Source organism: Polypterus senegalus, chromosome 1 (assembly GCF_016835505.1).
Source record: "Polypterus senegalus isolate Bchr_013 chromosome 1, ASM1683550v1, whole genome shotgun sequence".
Taxonomy (NCBI): Eukaryota; Metazoa; Chordata; class Cladistia; order Polypteriformes; family Polypteridae; genus Polypterus; species Polypterus senegalus.
The window spans coordinates 299,001,579-299,017,906 of record NC_053154.1 but is presented as its reverse complement, the minus strand read 5'-3'; the positions used below and the strand labels follow the sequence as shown (position 1 = coordinate 299,017,906).

General features: G+C 36.4%; 2 long non-coding RNA genes across 4 annotated transcripts; one reads left to right on the top strand and one right to left on the bottom strand.

Moving 5' to 3' along the window:
- Positions 1-438: 438 nt before the first annotated feature.
- Positions 439-2,230, top strand: LOC120514431. Its single transcript, XR_005630456.1, has 2 exons — positions 439-616; positions 1,191-2,230. It is a non-coding gene; the product is annotated as an uncharacterized LOC120514431 (long non-coding RNA).
- Positions 2,231-12,180: 9,950 nt separating this feature from the next.
- Positions 12,181-16,328, bottom strand: LOC120514423. 3 transcript variants are annotated; one of them, XR_005630452.1, is made up of 6 exons: positions 14,703-15,015; positions 13,380-13,551; positions 12,910-12,961; positions 12,764-12,817; positions 12,318-12,378; positions 12,181-12,227 (listed from the first exon to the last, which is right to left on the bottom strand). It is a non-coding gene; the product is annotated as an uncharacterized LOC120514423 (long non-coding RNA). The 3 variants fall into 3 exon arrangements; XR_005630454.1 differs by lacking the exons at positions 13,380-13,551; positions 14,703-15,015 and adding an exon at positions 15,790-16,328; XR_005630455.1 differs by lacking the exons at positions 12,181-12,227; positions 12,318-12,378 and adding an exon at positions 12,594-12,619.

The window sequence follows — 16,328 nt, the reverse complement described above, 5'->3', positions numbered from 1 at the left end:
AGCAACAGTGAATTGGCATGAACTATAATATTTGATAACGGTTTTGCTTTATTTTGTTTCATTGTGGCTTAGCGCTATTGAGCAGTTTGTCTTTTTCACTTCCTCACTATATTTATATGGTGCGTGCACTTTATGGCACATGTGTTTTCCTCAAAGATTGTATAGTGGCCAGTATTTTGGCTTTGTGTTTGTGAAAGTGGAACATGAGGTGGACTAGCACCTCATCCAAGTAGGAGTGGAAACTTGGCAAACATACAGTATTTAACAAGTTATGTTCATGGATTATTATTAATAATTTTAATTGGTAAAAAGACAGTGTTTGAGTATATCACTATGTAAATTTTAAAAATTATTTAAGTTGTATTTTCTTTCTGTTCAAGATTTGAAGTGGACAAACAGTATGACTAGAATATTTTAAATAAATATTTATGGTTATTGTCTGTAATGTGTATATATATATTAAATAGATTGGAATAATTTTTTTGTAATGTGTGTCTTTTTTCAGTAACCTTTATGTGACTGAAGATTAGCATATCTTTTAATTTTCATAATATACTTAGAATTGAATACATGCATACATTTATTTGTCTTTCAGGCAAGAAGCCATTCAGAGAAAGTGAGTGTTGTGTTTTTATTTTTTTCTTTTCTTCTCTTCTAGCATCTTCTTTGTACTCCTGATTATTAATTTAACTCGCGTTCAGTGACTTCATCAGTAACTTTAACTGCCATTTGCACACTTATTTTTTTGCACATATTTTAATGATTTTATGTACTTCAAAAATGCCATTTTAATTTCTGCATGTGCTCCAAGTGTTATAAATTGTTACAAAAGAATCAGGTACTTCATTTATCTAAGTGGAGTTAAGCATTAGGCCTTTTAACTCTACTGTCAGGATCTTTCCCAATTAAAAGATGCCTAGTTTCTTTTCTTAATTAAATATTTCAGAATCATTCTTCTGAGGTTATAATCGGGAAAATATGATGTTGTTGTTTGATTTTTTTTTATTTTTTAAATCTCTAGTGTTTCACAAATGTCCTTTAAGCATCTCTTTTTGAGCAAGAATGTTTGATTCTCTTTTGTCTTTCAGTATATTTTTAATATTTACTGTAGCACTTAAGCTGAAATCAAATTTATTTTTAACTGTAGGAAATTAATTTCCTATTTAAATAGTGTTTCTTTTTTCCTTTAGTGTTGAGCATTCAAAAAATCTGCAGGACCAGTTGACACATCTTTTGAAATAAACTTAAATGTGGAAAGTTTACAGAGTGACACATCGAGCTGTCAGTGGTGGCTTAGTGTCTGGAAGTGGCACAACATTCAGACAGGACAAGATGAGTGTGTTAGAGCTTCCTGTGAATATATCGTGTGTATTCCAAAGAGCTGTGGAAAGAAGATAAAAATGGTTTAGGGGTCCAGAATGTTCTGTCAAGTGATATTGTGACACCAGGATGAAAAGAATTTCCGTTAATATAATGGAATTATAATAGATGTATTTAAATAATGGTTGATTCCTTCTGCTATATTTTAAGTTCTGGGTCATTTTATGGGTATGGTATGTTTTTTTCCTTCCAGGTGATAATTCTCTCTTCTTCCATATCTGACAGAAGTTTTAAAACATTTATGCTTCAATTATGGATTGGTGCATTATCCTAAAAAGAGTTCAAAGACAATATTTGTTGTCCATTTTTATTAAATTGTAAAAGGAGCACACTCTTTGAAAATCTCTTTGAAATGCTAGATCAGGTTTGTAATACTTAAATTTAACAGGACCCTTGCGTAACTGCTTGTGATACATTTGCAAACTCTCATAAAAATGTGTGCCTTTTTTTGTCATTCTCAGGCTTTAATAAACAGGCACACTTTCTTAGCTTTTTGGTATGTCAGTAGCTGGAAAGTGTTTGTCTGTTCCAGATTAATTTTAACATGCAGGATCTTTAGTGCTGGCATCCCATCCATGTCCAGTTTCTGTCAGAAAGCTGAATGTTAGACACCTTGAGTTTCTTAAATGGATTACTCGGATATGTAAAATTAATGGAGGAATCAATAACTTGCCAGTACATTATGTCATACTCTTCAAAGATTTGAGACTGTGTGTATATGCAGGCATGTATGCATATGTTGTATTTATATAAAAAATATTGAAAGCATCTAAAATTGTATCCATTAGTTTTAAGCAGCTGAAATGTTAACATTTGTTGTTTTTTATGAATAAAAGAAAAGGTATTTAAATGTAAAAAGTGCATCTTACAAAAGGGTCCAGTATGTCAGATGTTTGTCAAGATACACTATTCCCAGTGACTGCAGATAAAGGCAAGGAACCATGAAATATAACAAGTTCAAAACCTGTAAAACTAGATTTAACTTGCCTCTCATACATAGTAAACGAATCCAAGGTTCACAGTTGGAGAACTGCAGTTCGGCTGTGTCTTGCAGTCACCATGTTTTCAAGTTAACAGAATGAGTAATTTAATAATACATTTTATTTATACAAGGCGCCTTTCAGAGAACTCAAGGACACTGAACAAACAAACAAATAAATAAATAAATACAAAACACAATTATAAACAACTTAAAACATCAGAAAATCTAAAAATTAAAACCAAACAAAACCACTATAATTAGGAGGAAGAAGAAAAATCCATTTTAAACAAATGTGTTTTAAGTTTACATTTGAAAGATAAATATGATTTGATATTTCGGAGATCCGCAGGTAATGAGTTCCAGTGCTTGGGAGCAGAACGGCTGAAAGCTCTGCTCTCCATGGTAGTTAGACGGGAGGGAGGAACGGTCAGATGGGTGGAGGAAGAGGATCTAAGGTTACGAGATGGAATGGCAACATGTAGAAGGTCAGACAGATATGGAGGTGCGAGGTTATGGATGGCCTTAAAAGTTAGTAGCAGAATCTTAAAATCAATACGAAACTTGATCGGGAGCCAATGAAGCTGCTGCAAGACCGGAGTAATATGGTGAAAAGATGGGATTCCAGTGATGATACGTGCTGCAGAATTCTGGACTAATTGAAGCTTGTGAAGAGATTTATTAGGGAGACCAAAGAGGAGTGAATTGCAGTAGTCCAGCCGAGAAGTGACAAGACTATGAACAAGAATGGCAGTGGTATGAGAAGTGAGGGAGGGCTAATGTGATTAATATTACGTAAGTGGAAGTAAGCAGACCGGGTGATATTATTAATGTGACATTGGAAAGATAGAGTACTGTCGAGGATGACACCCAGACTCTTGACCTGAGATGATGGGGAAACAACAGAGTTATCAATAATAAAAGAAAGATTATTGGTTTTGGATAATGATGATTTTGAACCAATGAGGAGAACCTCAGTTTTATCACTGTTTAATTTAAGAAAATTTGAAGAGAACCAGGATTTAATTTCAGAAATGCAATCAATAATCAATCAATCAATCAACATTTATTTATATAGCACATATTCATACAAAAAAAATGTAGCTCAAAGTGCTTTACAAAATGAATAGAAAAATAGAAGACACAATAAAAAATAAACATAAGTCAACATTAATTAACATAGAATAAGAGTAAGGTCCGATGGCCAGGGTGGACAGAAAAACAAAAAACTCCAAAAGCTGGAGAAAAAAAAAATCTGTAGGGGTTCCAGACCAAGAGACCGCCCAGTCCCCTCTGGGCATTCTACCTAACATAAGTCAAACAGTCCTCTTTGTATTTAGGGTTCTCATGGAAGGACCTGATGATGATGGTCACGTAGACTTCTGGCTTTCAGTCCATCATTGTTGGAGCATCATGATGCTTTGAGTAGGTGGTGGTGGCAGGCCGCCACCACAAAGAAACCGGAAAAAGAAACAGAAGAGAGAGTAGGGGTCAGTACGGATTTTAGAGCCACCATGAATAGTTATTATGAAGAATTGAACATACAGAGTATCAGGATTAAGTTAAAGTGAAGTTATAAAAGGCCATGTTAAAGTAATGTGTTTTCAGCAGTGTTTTAAATTGCTCTACTGTATTTGCCTGGCGAATTCCTATTGGCAGGCTATTCCAGATTTTAGGTGCATAGCAGCAGAAGGCCGCCTCACCACTTCTTTTAAGTTTAGCTTTTGGAATTATAAGGAGACACTCATTTGAAGATCTAAGGTTACGATTTGGAATATAACGTGTCAGGCATTCCGATATATAAGATGGAGCGAGATTATTTAAGGCTTTATAAACCATAAGCAGTATTTTAAAGTCAATCCTGAATGACACAGGCAACCAGTGTAGTGACATCAAAACTGGAGAAATGTGTTCGGATTTTCTTTTCCCAGTTAGGATTCTAGCAGCTGCATTCTGCACTCGTTGCAAATGATTTATGTCTTTTTTGGGTAGTCCTGAGAGGAGTGCGTTACAGTAATCTAGTCTACTGAAAACAAAAGCGTGAATTAATTTCTCAGCATCTTTCAGTGATATAAGCGGTCTAACTTTAGCTATGTTTCTTAAATGAAAAAATGCTGTCCTAGTGGTCTGATGAATATGCGATTTAAAATTCAGATTACAGTCAACAGTTACCCCTAAATTTTTTACTTCCGTCTTAACTTTTAATCCTAGTGCATTAAGTTTATTTCTGATAACCTCATTGAATCCATTATTGCCAATTACTAAAATTTCAGTTTTCTCTTTATTTAGTTTGAGAAAATTACTATTCATCCATTCAGAAATACCAGTAAGACATTGTGTTAGTGTATCGAAAGAGTCGGAGTCATCAGGTGCTATAGATAAGTACAGCTGTGTGTCATCAGCATAGCTGTGGTAGCTCACATTGTAACCTGAGATAATCTGACCTAACGGAAGCATATAGATTGAGAATAACAGCGGACCCAGGATAGAGCCTTGTGGAACACCATATCGGATATCATGTGTCTTTGAGATTTGATTACCACAACTCACAAAGAATTTTCTCCTGCCAGGTAGGATTCAAACCAATTTAAGACACTGCCAGAGAGGCCCACCCATTGACTAAGGCGATTTCTAAGAATATTATGATCAATGGTGTCAAATGCAGCACTCAGATCTAAGAGGATGAGAACAGATAAATGGCCTCTGTCTGCATTTACCGCAAGTCATTTACTACTTTAACAAGTGCAGTTTCTGTACTGTGATTTGTTCTGAAGCCTGACTGAAAAGTATCAAGAATAGCATGTTTATTGAGGTGGTCATTTAACTGCATAATGACTGCCTTCTCTAAAATTTTACTTAAGAAGGGCAGGTTAGAAATGGGTCTAAAATTTTCAAAGGCAGAGGGGTCAAGATTATGTTTCTTAAGAAGGGGTTTAACTACAGCAGTCTTAAGACAGTCTGGAAAGACCCCCGTATCTAATGACGAATTTACTATGTCCAGAATATTGTCAATTAGAACGCCTGATATTTCTTTGAAAAACCTGGTTGGTATTGGGTCAAGGACGCAGGTGGAGGATTTCAGTTGAGAGATTATACTATGTAATTCAGGTAAATCTATCCTGGTGAAAGCATTTAATTTGTTTATAACGGAGTACCGGGGCTTTGGAGGTTCTGCAGTGTTCGGGAGATATACTATGTTATCTCTAATATCATTAATTTTTTGAGTGAAAAATACAGCAATGTTCTCACAGGTTTCACTGGAAGTATTCTGGGGGCATTCCTTTGTGTTCCCTGGGTTTAACAGAATATGTGAGGGTGGTGGAAAAGAGGAGGTGGGTTTACCAGCAAGGTAGAGCTGGGTGTCATCAGCATGACAATGAAAATTAATGTTATATTTGCGAAAAATATTGCCAAGGGGAAGAAGGTAAATAATAAAAAGAAGAGGCCCCAGGACAGAGCCTTGGGGCACACCAGAAGTAACAGCGGTGGGTTGGGATGTGAAGGTTTTAAGCTGTATGAACTGAGTGCGGCCTGAAAGGTAAGATCTAAACCAATCAAGTGGAGTGTGAGTAATGCCAATCAAAGATAATCTATTAAGGAGAGTGGTATGACAAATAGTATCAAAGGCCGCACTCAGATCAAGAAGGATGAGAATAGTGATTAAACCAGAGTCAGCAGCCATAAGGAGGTCATTAGTAATTTTAACAAGTGCTGTTTCTGTACTATGAAGGGGGCGAAAACCAGACTGGAACTTCTCATATAGATTATTGTGAGACAAGTGCCCAGAGGGGACTGGGCGGTCTCTTGGTCTGGAACCCCTACAGATTTTATTTTTTTCTCCAGCCTTAGGAGTTTTTTGTTTTTCTGTCCACCCTGGCCATCGGACCTTACTCTTATTCTATGTTAATTAATGTTGACTTATGTTTATTTTTTATTGTGTCTTCTATTTTTCTATTCATTTTGTAAAGCACTTTGAGCTACATTTTTTTGTATGAATATGTGCTATATAAATAAATGTTGATTGATTGAAGTGGGTGTGAAGTTGGATAGCTACTATTTTTTCAAGAATTTTGGAGATAAAGGGCAAGTTAGAAATGGGGCGAAAATTATTGAAATTAGTAGGATCACAACCAGGTTTTTTTAATATTGGGGTTATAGCAGCAGTTTTGAAAGATGAGGGAATAATACCAGTAGTAAGAGAAGAGTGAATGATGGCAGAAATAAGAGGGACTAGAGAGGGAGGCAGGCTTTAACCAAAACTGTAGGCAGGGGTCCAGCTGACAAGTAGATGACTTGGATTTGCAGATGAGATCTGAGATTTCAGAGGAAGTGGGAAGCTGGAAAGAAGAGAAAGAGTGAATAGGTGAGTGTAGTTCAGAAGAAATACAGAAAGGATCTGGACCAAGGTGCTGATGTATCTTTTGGATTTTCTCATTGAAAAAGACATAAGAGAATTACAGAAGGCAGTTGAGTGAAGGTGAGATGGTAAAGAGTCTGGAGGTTGTGTAACATTATTAAGTAAAGAAAACAAAGACTTGGTGTTACCTGTATTACTAGTAATTAACTGAGTGTAATAATTAGATTTGGTTTGAGCTATACAATCCTTGTAATAGAGTAGATGATTTTATACATCTCTTTGTGGACAAAGAGTCTGGTTTTTTTAAACAACCTTTCAAGTTGCCTGCCTTTAGCTTTCAGAAGCCGAAGTTCAGGCGTAAACCAGGGGTCAGAAAAGGAAAAAGAAACAGATCTGGTTTTAGCGGAGCCAGAGAATTAAGAATACCATTAAGACAAGTGTCATAATATGAGACCAGTTCTATGGGAGAGGATAAATTATAAAAGTCCATTTGCGAATCAATTCTAGAAGACAGCAAATTCAAGTTGATATTCTTAATGTTACGAAGGCTATGAGGCGTGGAAGCTTAGGAACAGAAAAGGTAAGTTTAGCGTTGAATGAGAGGAGAAAGTGGTCGGTTATAGTGAGTTCATCTGCTGTAAGATCAAAAGGAACAACACCAGAGCAGCAAATCAGGTCCAAGATATGTCCTTTACAATGGGTAGGAACATCAGTGTGCTGCTGGTATCCAAAACTCTCCAGGCAAGATAAAACGTCTCTAGTGAGAGGGATATTGATATTGTCCAGATGTATATTAAAATCCCCCAGAAGAATTATATTTGGAGTAATTACAGATAGATTGGTAAGGAAGGTAGCAAGATCGTTCAAAAAATTGTTGTTAGACTTAGGAGGACGGTAGACAGTTGCAATGATGGTTGGAACTGGCCCAGACAGTTGACATACAGTCGATTCAAAAGAGCTAACAGCAGGTGCAGGCAACGGCAGGACTTTCCACTTCTCGCGATAAATTATCGTGACACCTCCTCCACGGCCAGATGCACGGGGTTGACAAGTGTAAACAAACCCCGGGGGGGTGCATTCATTAAGTTGTGAAAAGTCTTGAGGTTGCTGCCAAGTCTCAGTTAAACAGAGAAAGTCAAACTTACGGTCAATGAGGAGATCCTGAATGAGATGTCCCTTGCTCGTAAGTGAGCGGATGTTCAATAGACCAAAGCTGACAATGTTGCTGTCGCATTTGACAGTGGTGTTAGTCGACCGAGCTAAGCTGGCCAACACGCTATGGTCAACGTTCCTATCTGTGTTATGTGGAGGGTGCCGAAAATCAATTTTCAATCAAAATTTAGAAGGTTTCACCCAAATATGTTAGGAGATACACCAGTCACTAGTTACATTTTATTGTTTAACAGAATCCCTTTAAACACTAATACATCAGTTACAACATTCACAAAGCTTTTCTATGCTTCTCAAATAAACTGTTTTGACTTGCTTGTGCAACTGCTCCTTCAACGTAGCTGCTGTGGCATGTTCATCATCGGCATTGTGAGATGCAGTTTTGCAGAACCAGTGGTAGAAGCACGGGGCCAGTCTGGAAAAGGTGGTGGGTGTCGCACCTCTTTGAATCCTCAGTTGCCCAGTGCTACTTTTGTCACGTGCCCTGTGAGCAGTTGCATTGTCCAAATGAAGGACGGTCAACAGCATTCATCTTTTTCCCCAATTTACTGTCACAAACAGCAAGGCAATTCAGTGTAACATTGACTACCAGGTACTTTTAAAGTATTTAAATGATGACAATATCATGGGAGATGGGGCCACCTCTAGCTTGGACTTTGAATTCTGCACCTGGTCATTGTTGTTGTAGAGTCTTCACATTGTCCATGTGTGTGACATGCAGGTGAGGTTTATTGGTAATTTCAGTGTGAGTTCCAATGTGTGCATGAGTGGGCCTTGAACTAGACTGTGCCCCTGGTCCATGATTGTTTCCTACCATGTGCCCATTGGGGTTGGGATCGTCACTGCACCCCTCTGACCTTAAATTGGATAAAATCTGTTTAAGAATGCATTTTATTGATCAAGTTTAATAATAAAAATCATTATGCTTTAAATTTTGCATCTCACTCTTGCCACTAAGGTACACAACTTACCTGAATGTGAGCAGCTGACAACAAGCAACCCCATCCCCAATAATGTTAATCTCCCAAGAAGTAAGGTATTTGCAGAGCCACAGCACCATACGTCACCGCAGTTTCAGACCCGCAGTTGTAGACCCGCAGTTGTAGACCCGGAAGTGACGTTTCAGGACTGACTTCGTAACATTACTTTCGGAAGGTTTCGGCAGGTCTCGGCAAGTAAGTCTTCTCCAAGTCAGAACTGACGTCACCGCAGTTTGAGAACGGAGAATCGGAAGATAACTTTTGGAAGGTTTCGGCAGGTCTCTTTAACATGTCGACAAAATTAAAATCGTTAAGATCTGTGTTATTTGAAAATAGTTTTTCGTTTACATTCATGAAACGAAATATACAGTATAATTACAATGTTTGCACCACGTTAGATTTTAGTAAAACGTTAATAATAAAAGTGATTACATTTTTTAAAGAATAAACATTTTAGCCAATCTAATATTTTTAAACATGTATGTGAAGAAAACGGCAATACGTTATACACTGAATTATGCTATATATTAATTGCCTTACATTGAACTTCTCTAGTTTTTATCACTTATTATTATAAGCCACCAAAAAAATATTATTAATAACCCTAATGTATTTATATAGCACCCTTCCTATGCCCAAAATTCAGAAAGAACAACAAGACCTATATAACATTGGCTACAAATATCTCCACTAAATAAAGATAAATACAGGATATACAAAACATTCAAATAGAATAAAAAACAATAATCCAGACTAATATACAACATATAATACTACAACAAATTTTTGAACAAATAACATAATTTGTGATAAGGCAAACCCCGAGTACTTGGACAGATAGAGGGGGTAAACTGAAAGGGCAGAATGTCAGGTCTGTTTAATGTCTTCCTAAACGAATGAGTTAAAAACAAATGAATGGAGTCAGCTGATGTCATTAATTTTGGGAGGTCATTCTACAGTCAGGGCGCTATATACAGCTGAAAGGCCCTGCTGTCACCCACAGAGTGCAGGTTAGTGGGGGGCACAGAATGAGAGGACCTCAGTGGGCAGGTCAATAACAGAATTTGATATTCAATCCTGTAAGACACAGGGAGCAGTGAAGCTGCAGGATGGCTGTGATGTGCTCGCCGTTGCCAGTCCCTGTCAGGACTCTTGCAGTTGAGTTTTGAATCAGCTGGAGCTGTGATATACAGTAAGATTAGAAGTGGCACCTGCCAGTAGTGACTTACAATAATCAATGCTGGATGTGATAACAGCAGGGACAAGATTTTCACCATTAGAAAAGGACGGGAATGAGCAAACATAAGAAATGTGACACAGGTGGTAGTTTCTTAATGTGGCTTACATGGCTGAAATAAGAAAAGGAGGAATCAAAGTGACACCGAGATTCTTTGCAGTAAAAGAAGGTCTGATGAGACCATCACCCAGAATGGCTGAAGAGGAGCTTGTTTTCTTAAGTTCTTAAGTTGCACTTTAGTGCCGCTTTGCAGGAGATAAGTTATGTTGCAATTTAATTTTAAAGAGTTTTGCTCTGTTCAGGTTTTAATTTTAATTTAATTTCACTGAAGCAAATTGTGAGCTGAGAAGGCTGTGATGAAGTGTCACTTTTAACATTGAAACAGATCTAAACATCATCTGCATAAAAATGATAAGCCAGTCCAAAGCTACAAATAACTTGCTCAAGGGAAGCACAGAGGATGTCATTTCATTAACAAGGGGAAGTCAGATGGAGGAACTCCTGTGAGAAATTAAGGCATGAGGCTTACCCTGGACATGACATAAGCTGCATGGCCACAACGCCATATGCAATAACTTTTACTTTTACACAAACTGGGACAGGAGCTCCTCAAGATGAAGGTAACAATGCTTAGCTCAATAAGGAAAAATAAGCCAGAGCTCCCATCTCAACTGCTGGCCACACAGAATAGGCCAGTGAAGACCTTCACGTTTGTATAAACAAATGACACATCCTTGGTGCACAATGTGACCTGCACAGAGAGAGGAGATTCCATGGCCAGAAATGATAATGGACGCTAATTCTACAAAAGAGGAGTGGAGAATTTAGACAAAACATTACGCTGGATGCTGGCCACAGACAATTTTTCAACGTATTGAACATCTCATAAAAATACTTTTGTCATCTGGGCAACCTTGAACCGAGGCTGGAACAGGGAGAAGACAGAGCCATCTTGAGGAGCAGAGTAAACCATTGGTGACACCTCACATGCTACTGGGATGACATGTGCCAAAGACCCCAGCATGTACAGCCATTGTGTCGATTCAACAGTCCAATCCACAGAGGAACCAATGATGGTACCTGTAGTGTGTATGCATAGTGAGTGTGTTTGTGTTTCTCACTGTGTGAACTGTACAGTTATTACAGTATTGTGTAGAAAATGAAAATATTAAATTCTGCTTGATAAACACATAGAATGTGATCTGAGAGTAAACAGGTTATTTACATTGCTTGTTAAACTAAAGTGACCTTCTGATTTAAAAAAAAAGTCCCAATAGTACATACGTAGAAAAAATGTAATCATAAATTGAGATTCAACACAATTCTTTCATGCTTCTCAAAGAGAAATTAAAATATGAGGTTTGTAAACTACTGTATTTGTGAAGGACTGAAGTGTGAGGCTATCTAAAACTACCATTGAGTGTACTTCAGTAATGTGTTAGTGACTTAGAAAACCACAATATTACATTATTGCACATCAGCATCTTCATAATGTCCAAGACCTCAAATCTTTCACTGCTGTACCAAAATAATGTTCTGTCCTCCAAGGAAACCCTCAAAAACACTACATTATCTCCAAAAGGAGACATTTTTACTAATTTTCGTGTTTGTTCTGTGATGAACTATTTTTAAAAAATATTTTAAAGGAGCCTTTAGATAGCACTAAGTGGGCTTTAAATGAGCAATAGACCCAAAAAGACTTGCAGTTAAATTGTTTATTTTCAAAACTACCCACCATCAAAGGAAAACAGAAAAATCAAAGTATTATAAACTGAAATCAACAGAGTATTAATGCACAATAAAATACAAGTAACAATCAATGTAGCAACAGACAATAATTATACTGATTCATTAAATATGCAGTTTACTTTAAGTTTCATTTTATCCCGACATTCCCGAGTGAAAAGTTCCATATCATCCCTAAACTGAAAAATAAATATAAAGGGTTCTTTTGCCAAAATTAAATCTTCAGTTTCAACTGCATCGATGATGTCCTGGAGAGCTCGGCTTTGGTCCTCCTCCTCCATCTCCAGAAAATGGGGCTCAGACACGGCACCTCTGAACAACTGTCTATGTTGGCAACCATTTTACTGCAGTGTGGAGGTCCCTTTTTATTAGTGGTTCCTTTAGATAAAGACCACAAAGAGAATTAAACAAAACATGTATTTCTACATGCCTATTTAAATAATATTAGATATTACATACAGTATATACCTCCTCACTGCTCTGGGTCTCATTCACACTCTCCAGTGCCCCTTTAGTGAACGCCTTTGTCCTGTAAGAAATATTCACACGTTAGCCAGAGAGAGAGAGAGAGGAGATACCTTTCAACAGCAAAATTCTCCAACAGAATGAAGCACCACCACCTCCTGATCAAGGGTAAATCACACTGCCATGCAGATGGAAAAAACAAAGTACATTAAAACCAGTAACAGATATTAACAAATAATCAGAGACATAAGTGAAAGCTTACAGCTGTGAAGTCAAATGGCATCCAAGACAAGGTGCAGAGCATACTGTGGAGCACACAAAAGAATTATCTTAAATTAATATTTAATCTATTTGCATACAGTACAGTGCACACTCTACTTATTGCAATTTATTTATAGTGATTCTAAAGAATTCCCAACCTAAAAAATAAGTTTCTTTGATTTTCTCACCATCAACATGAATACTCCACAATCCACTGACCCAACCAACTGCTGTGGAAGATTCTGAAATTGAAATGGATTCATATCACCTACTGCAAGTTACAAAAGAATGTCCATTACTTGTAGTCCTCTCAATGACATTCCTATAAACTAACCTTGTTTTTAATTAGTATCCATGTGCCTGAAGATATTCGTTTTGTCATGTTACTGTAACAAAACAAACAAACAAGTCTTACACATACAAATGTAAATATCCAATATGTGCTGATATTTAGGTAGAGTAAGAAAATCTTGATGTAAGCAGAATATAAGCACAACTTCTTAAAGTAGGCATGTGTTATCAATATTAGTGTGACGGCATTTTGCATATACGGGTTGGAAAATGGATGGATGGATGGATAACTTAAATATTTATAATATACACTTGAATTAAATAAAATATTGTAGTCTGGCAGTAGGGGCAGTGATAATGCTGTGATGGTCTGCAGTCTAAACCACATCTGTGGATGGCAAAACCTAAAATGTGTAACAGTATAAATTGTTATAATGTAGAATACCGAGTTAAAAGTATACAGTATGTACCAGTACTGGACATACATTAAAATAAACTCTCAAATGAATTTACCTTCATGGAGAACTGCCTTCTTGAAATGACTCTTCAAATGCTTTTTTAATTTTTCCAGTTTGGAGGGCTTAAAAACATTACCACTACAAAAAGGACAATGGAACAAGGTGCAACATCTGTTGCATTGAGTCAGCAGTGGTACTGACACTCCCAATTGAATAGTTATGTGTTTCTATAAAAATGACAAAAAAGCAGGATAGCTTTAGCAAGTTTAAATTCTGTATCTACAGTAATCACTCACAATACTAAATAACTGTTTTAATCAAGCAATCAAATTTGAATTATTTTGTGCATTTTACAATTAGTATTGTCACAAAGCAGCTTTAACTATTTCCAGGCCATAAACCTGGAGACAAAAATCTTGGTGTCAGTACCAGATTATAATTGAACAAAATAAAAAATGGTCTGTTTTGTTTTACACAAATTAAAAATAACATAGCAAGTTTAAAAAGAAAAGACAAAGGACAAATAGGAATGCAGATTCATTGTAAATTTTACTTATTGGACTGACTAAGCAAATATATTTTTATCCTAGATTTGAAGGCTGACAGACTGTCAGAATCTCAAACCACTTTGGCAGGGTTGTTCCTAAAACAGTGTGCTTTACAAACTACTGTTTTATTTCCAGCTACAGCTTTTTTTTTTATTCTAGAGACAACAAGATATTCCACTTCCTGTAAGAGTGATTGTAAGGAATTAAAAGGTAACTCAAATATTGAGATCCTTAACTATGCAAAGTGATACATGTGATCACCAGTACCTAATAATTCAATACAAAATACAAAATTTGCAGAAAGAAAATGTAAAGAAAGCAATACAGGGTGATATATACTGTTCATATTTCCTGGCTCTTGTAAGCTCTTCAGCCGCTGTATTTTGAACTAAATTAAGTCTGTTATCAGCCACAAAGCCTTATAGTGATCCATGTAGAAGTAATAAAAGCACGGATAAGTTATTCAGCATCATGGAATGCTAACATAATCTAAGTTTTGCAATATTTCTTAAGTAAAATGAAGACTACTCTAGATACATGTTTAGTATGTGTATCAAATGAAAGATCATCATTTTCATTGTAGATATATCCAAGTTTAGAATTAGTGCATTGTGAGTGATAGGGGTGCCATCAACAGACATGTTACATTCAGACTGACATTTTTAGCAGCTTTCAACCAATGACTAGCACTTCTGTTTTTAGAATTCAACAAATGAAAATTTCAAGGAATCTACTTTCTAACAGGTAAACCTCTATTTTAGAACACTGAGATGGTTCATGTAGTTGATCAGATGAATATCATGGTCTATAGTATCAAATGTGGCACTTACTGTAGATGTAATACTATGGGCCTAAAAATGCAACCTTCGTCAGTGGAGTGCAAATCATTGAATACTTTGACTAAAGCAGTACCTGGGTGAAAATGTTACAAGAGATTACTTTTATTTGCAAAAATATAGAGAACCACTTACCTACACCTTTCTCTAAATTTCAGAAATACAAGAAAGATTAGAAAATTGGTCTATAATTTGATAGATCACAGTTAAAAAGATTTCTTTTTTTACATTAAGAAGAGGTTATTAGCCAGTATAAATAATGTAGGTACACATCCAAGATTTAAAAACTAATTTATAATACTTAAATGTGGCTTACCAAAGAGAAAGAAAAAGATCTTTCACAAATGTAGTAAGAAAATGAAGGAAGATTTAGACTTGTTAACTAATGCACCAAATTCTGAACATTCAATTTGGGCAAAGGATTTTAATTTCTCAGCTTTCTTAAAAGCAACATCATTTGACACTACTTCACTGGCTAAATAAGAAAACATAATTTATTATAAAGTGGTGTAGAATTTTGAAGCTTATACCTAGATTACTTTCTCATTTGAAGACTTAATGTTCACTTCTTAACCGAATAGGAATATGTTTGTTTCATTTTCATTAAAAAGTCGCGCCCACCCCCCAAAAAAGAAAATAATTAAAAGTTAAATAAACACTACGTTAACATTCGTTAGGAAATGAATGGATGGATGAATACAATTTATAAAATATATTACAAACAACAAAACGAAACTTAAAAGATCTTAATTTAGGTTAAATATCGTCTTAAAGTATTGGGAATTTTCCGTTCATCAAGAACATAGACTGAACTTTGAGCAAAATGCATTTTTATCGTATTTTGCTGACAATGCAACATTAAGTGTCGATTTCTCCAGTTTTTACGAGGCAAACCACCGTAACCAGTGTTGCAGTCATTAACAATTAGCTCGCCAGCCAAAGATTACATACATGTAAACGTAAAGTTAACTTTTCAAACTGTTCTGAAAAACGTTTTGCAAAATGTACAGGTTTATAATTATATTAAGAATAACAGTAGTAATAATAATAATAATAATAATAACAACAACAACAATAATACCGTGCTGTTTTCTGTCATATTTTGTTCGTGCTCAAAAATGCTGCGCTCGTGCTAAAAACTAAGACTTGTGTTCGATAAATGGAGGCGTTGTTTTCGCCTTGCCTAGAAATGGTAACGTCACTTCCGGGTCTAAAACTGCGGGTCTACAACTGCGGCTCTGAAACTGCGGTGACGTATGGTGCTGTGGCTCTGCAAGTGGATGCTTCTCCAAATAGACGACGTTTTCCAGAATGACTGTCTATTCAAATTAGCCAAGAAAAAAAGAAGCAGGCTGCTGGCTAACCCACCAGCGAGGAGGTGCAGGGCTATTGGAGGCACGCGCATCAAGCACTGTTGCGTTTTTTTCGATATTACACACTTTTAACAATACCAGACGTTCCCAGCTCCCCGTGTTAGCGGTTCATATAGTAAAACAACCAATTTAGCAACACTAATCAGTGCGAACCACTCGTTAGTTCAGCCTTCGGAAGAGAACGACTAACGCGCGTCCGAAGTGAGCAAGCCCGCTAACATCCCAATCACGCTCGCAGCCTGTCCTC